This window comes from Ciona intestinalis, unplaced genomic scaffold, assembly GCF_000224145.3.
Source record: "Ciona intestinalis unplaced genomic scaffold, KH HT000659.1, whole genome shotgun sequence".
Taxonomy (NCBI): Eukaryota; Metazoa; Chordata; class Ascidiacea; order Phlebobranchia; family Cionidae; genus Ciona; species Ciona intestinalis.
Window position 1 is genome coordinate 1 of NW_004190980.1, and position 5,641 is coordinate 5,641.

General features: G+C 35.7%; 1 long non-coding RNA gene across 1 annotated transcript; it reads right to left on the reverse strand.

Moving 5' to 3' along the window:
* Nucleotides 1-3,875: 3,875 nt before the first annotated feature.
* LOC113475497 lies at nucleotides 3,876-4,877 on the reverse strand. The gene is made up of 2 exons (XR_003397243.1): nucleotides 4,566-4,877; nucleotides 3,876-4,478 (listed from the first exon to the last, which is right to left on the reverse strand). It is a non-coding gene; the product is annotated as an uncharacterized LOC113475497 (long non-coding RNA).
* Between the last annotated feature and the right edge of the window lie 764 nt (nucleotides 4,878-5,641).

A 5,641-nucleotide genomic window follows, 5' to 3' on the forward strand; every position in this document is an offset into this window, starting at 1 on the left:
GATATTTCTTCATATTGCATCGGCTCATATACAGGCGGTGTCAGAGTTGATTTGCATCGAGAATGAAAACGTCATCTTTCCTCTGTTTCTCTGTTTATCGTATTCGCTGCCTAAAAAGAATAAAACGATTAGTTTCTTTGCAATATTAATAATTGTTAATTAATCATCAACATGTATGTTGGGATAAATCAACTTACCTCAATATTTGCAGCTGGATTGTTTCTTGTTTCTTTTACTGCATCAGTTGTTCATACAACTTGCATCAGCTGGTAGTTATCAAACGACACCACGTGATTCCGTCACGTGATGCCATCGACTTGTTTTAACTTCTCATCATCTTCAACGGTTGAAGTTTTCATGATGATTATCTTGGTTTTCCTTGAAGTGGAATTGCCGAATGCTTGTCGCTAATGACTTGAATGAGGAGGTGTTCTCGTATTTATAGTGAGTCCAGCGTATCACACATATCAAGTAAACATATATGACAAGGTAAAATCGACACCGAAACTATTGTCGAAACGCCTGAACAGGCGCCTACAAAGCTTTCCCACATCCCGAATGAAGATTCTGGTGTCGATTACATATCACCGGCGAATGGCAACATATGCTGAGGTAGCTTATCCACGCGACCATTGTGAGTTGCCAAAACTACACGATCTCATGAGTTTGAATGAGATTTGGTATCATATTTCTTAATTGCATAATTTTTGTTATTTGCAACAGTTATTCAGATTTGTGGAAATACCGTTAATCATGGAGTGCCGACCACAACCAACTTTTAAACTTGTGTGGAAAAATATTATTGAACTAACGACATTATAATAATTGAGCACGGTAGTGGTCCTATAGATCCTTTTTCGTCGAACAGTTGTTCTTGGCTTAGTTGTTGTTGTTGCTGATAGGGCGATTTTTTTCCGCACTCATCCTAATTCTCAATTCTAGCATTTTTTCTTTAATCTCTTGATTGAAATAAAACCGTAATACTGTATATATTTATAATTTTTGACTAAATTTTAAGATTTAAAACCGCACAATTAGCGTGTGTGCACCGAAGCGTAGTCGAGTGCTTTTGTCTTATCGTTATCTTCGGTATAAACACCGCGTCTCTCGTTTCTTCGCTCTTTTAGTTTACCGTTCGCGATAAATCATTATGCAGCCGCTACAATATGAATAATATTAACTTCTAACATTACCTATAATACTGCGTGATTACGGTTTATCCAAATTCACAAAACAAACGAATTTAAGCGACGACAAGGTTAACTATAGTGTAAGTTTACATGTCAACACATAGTACAGGAGTTGTACAAAGCGTATTTACACATATTCTTTACCAAGCTTTCAATCTTTGTACGTCTTGAGTTTAATGAGTTATACACGAATAAATGCATTCTCTCTACTGCTCCACAGTCACCAATGGCGACTGAAACCCGCTTTATGGTTACTTTTGATTTGTTTTTGATTGATCTCAGTAGACCATTGTTGTGATAAGGGTAATTAATACTATGCTAATTAGTTTATACCGTGCTCATGCATTAGATCTGTGATCTCTTGTTTTATTATACTGTGTACTACGAAATTTTGTGCTATAAATAAAGTATCTAATTGTATTCAAACATATGTTTCCTGTGTTTGTTTACTTTGGTTTTACCAACATAGCATACTTAAGTTTGGTTTAAACATCTTTACTACGACCTTTTGTACTTTCTCGTCATTTACAAATTGATACAAACGTAAGGTAAAACATGTGTTATATATATAGTTTTGGGGAGGATTTTCAATATATTTTCTCGTTCCTTGTGGTAGTAAACAAAAAAAACATGTAAAGAATTATAAAACCATTTCCTTACGACTCTTACAGACCATTCTTAATTGTTCAAAACACAATCAGGATACTAAGTTATTGTGTAGTATAAAGGTGTCCCATATTTTCCCGTAGAACTAAATGTTAGGCTTCTCGTTTCTCGTGATCTACGACATGTAATCTCTTTGAAAACGTTTAATCAAGCTCTTGTTTCCGAATTCTGATACACATGTTTTTTGTACTACTCCACTACAACGTTCGTATACGTCACAAGTTTTCGTATTGTAGAGTATATTTTATTATCTTAACATATGCCAAGGTCACGTCAAAAGTAAAACAAAATATTGCAAAACAATAACAACATGTTACAACACGATGCCAAATACCATTTTGGTGTTGTCGTTATTTTACGACCTTTCGGTCGGTCGTTTTGTTTTATGTAATTATAAAAATTACAATGTCGATAAGTTGAATCACGTGTGGAAACATGAAAGTCGGAAGAATAAATACAAAGTTTCAGCTGAGAATTTCAGCATTTGTCAATATCAAACGGAGTATATCAAGTCGAAAAATACAATTTAGTAACTGATGTTACTTCTGTCAAATAAAATACATTCTAACAGCAGATACTTTGCTGCGTAGTTGTGAGAGTTTGCACTCTGCAAACTTGTCGAAACGCAAAGTAAAAGTTAATATTCAGCATATCCAATGTCGCTGTTGTTGAAAATGTTTATCAGTAGAATGAACGTCGTCGATGTAAAAGTTGATGGCTCAACATGAGAAGCCAAGTCAAAGATATTTCTTCATATTCATCGCCTTATATACAGCCGGTGTCAAAGCTGATTTTCATCGAGATGAAAATGTCATCTTTCCTCTGTTTCCTCGTTTATCGTATTCGCTGCCTAAAAAGAATGAAGCGATTAGTTTCTTTTCAATATTAATATTTGTTAATTATTCATCAACATGCATGTTGGGGTGAATCAACTTACCTCAATATTTGCAGCTGGATTGTTTCTTGTTTCTTTCACTGCATCAGTTGTTCATACAACTTGCATCAGCTGGTTGTTATCAAACGACACCATGTGATACGGTCACGTGATGCCATCGACTTGTTTTAACTTCTGATCACCTTCAACGGTTGGAAGTTTTCATGATGATCATCTTGGTTTTCCTTGAAGTGGAATTGTCGAATGCTTGTCGCTAATGACTTGGATGAGGAGGTGTTCTCGTATTTATAGTGAGCCCAGCGTACCCCACATAACAAGTAAACATATATGAAGAAGTGAATTCGACACCGAAACTATTGTCGAAACGCCTGAACAGGCGCCTACAAAGCTTTCCCACATCCCGAATGAGGATTCTGGTGTCGATTACATATCACCGGCGGATGACAACATATGTTGAGGTAGCTTATCCACGCGACCATTGTGAGTTGGCAAAACTACACGATCTCATGAGTCTGAAAGAGATTTGGTATCATATTTCCTAATTGCATATTTTCTGTTGTTTGCAACATTCGATTAGATTTGTGGAGAAAACGTTAACCATGGAGTGCCGACCACAACTAACTTTCAAGTTTTGTGGCAACGTATTATTGATCGAACGACATTTTAATAAATTGATAATACGTTGTACTGCGACAATTTGTGCTATAAATAAAATATCTAACTGTTTTCAAACATCTGTTTCTTGTGTTTGTTTACTTTAGTTTTACCAACATGGAATAGGTACTTAGGTTTGGTCCAAACCTGTTCACTACGAATTTGTTTTTGTTCTTTCTTGTTCTTAGTGGTAGTAAACAAAGAACATGAAAAAAGTATAAAACCATTTCCTTACGACTCCCATAGACCATTCTTAATTGTTTAAAACACGATTAGGATGTTTTGATATAGTGTACCAAATGATTTCCGAATTACCCCGTAGAACTATATGTATGATTTCTCGTTTCTCGTGATCTACGACTTGTAATCTATTTGAAACGCTTAATCAGGTTCTTGTTTCCAAACATTAATACATATGATTTTTCGGCTACTCCACTACAACGTTCGTACATACGTCACAAATTTTTACATTGGGCTGTATTTTATTACCTTAACATATGTCGAGCTTTCGTCAAAAACTACAAAACAATCACACAACAACAAGAACATGTTACAACACGATTTCAAACACCCTTTCTGGTGTTGTCGTTATTTTGCCACCTTTCGGTCGGTCATTGTGTTTTTACGTAATTATAAAAATTACAATGTCGATAAGTCGAGTCACGTGTGGAAACATGAAAGTCGGAAGAATAAATACAAAGTTTCAGCTGAGAATTTCAGCATTTGTCAATAAACGGAGTATATCAAGTCAAAAATACAATTGAGTAACTGATGTTACTTCTGTCAAATAAAATACATTCTAACAGCAGATAATTTGCTGCGTAGTTGTGAGAGTTTGCACTCTGCAAACTTGTCGAAACGCAAAGTCAGCATAACCTATGTCGCTGTTGTTGAAAATGTTCATCATTAGAATGAACGTCGTCGATGTAAAAGTTGATGGCTCAACATGAGAAGCCAAGTCAAAGATATTTCTTCCTACTCACCGCCTCATATACAGGCGGTGTCAAAGTTGATTTTCATCGAGAATGAAAACGTCATCTTTCGTTTGTTTCTCCGTTTATCGAATTCGCTGCCTAAAAAAATTAAAACGATTAGTTTCTTGTCAATAATAATATATGTTAATTAATCATCAACATGTATGTTGGGGTGAATCAACTTACCTCATTATTTGCAGCTGGTTTGTTTCTTGTTTCTTTCACTACATCAGTTGTTCATACAACCTGCATCAGCTGGTAGTTATCAAACGACACCACGTGATACAGTCACGTGATGCCATCGAATTGTTTTAACTTCTCATCATCTTCAACGGTTGAAGTTTTCATGATGATTATCTTAGTTTTCCTTGAAGTGGAGTTGTCGAATGCTTGTCGCTAATGACTTGGATGAGGAGGTGTTCTCGTATTTATAGTGAGCCCAGTGTTCCCCGCATAACAAGTAAACGTATATGACAAAGTGAATTCGACACCGAAACTATTGTCGAAACGCCTGAACAGGCGCCTCCACCCCAAAAAAATTTCCCGAATGAGGATTCTGGTGTCGATTACATATCACCGGCGGATGACAACATATGTTGAGGTAGCTTATCCACGCGACCATTGTGAGTTGGCAAAACTACACGATCTCATGCGTCTGAATGATATGAGGTGTCATGTTTCTTTAGTACAAAATCACTGACGCCAATGGAAGACAACTTTCCACGAAATTCGTCACGAAATGTTACAGTGACGTATACGAGTGCGTACAAGACTAATTTTTGATTCTACTCTGGTAACAAAAGTGATTGGTTTTGTTTGGTATACATCGAGTGTTCACTTTACCTTTTCGCTCAAAACAACGTGGAACCGGCTTTGAATTAGCAAATCAAGCATTTTTTTGAAACCTTAAAAACTTTTATTATTTTGAAAAAAAAAGTTGAATTGGTTTTTAACTATATTTTTAGTGTAGGTTATGTAATTTATTCTGCTTTTTTCCAATCTGAAGGTGCAACTTGGAAAAGTTTCTGCAAAAATACGGTCACTTGCCCGCAACATGAACTTCTGTATCTTTTGTGGACAAAAATAAAATAAAAGAAGAGTCCAAGAGCAAAGAAAGCTATTGCGTAAATATACAGAAAGTGAAGTTCGCTTATCAGAGGTAGAATAACAAACAACAAAGAAATTAATGTCATGAAAGCTGGAATGATCGTCGGGACCTGGATATATAATAACGATTTATTTTTCTTCGTAGAATATGTTAG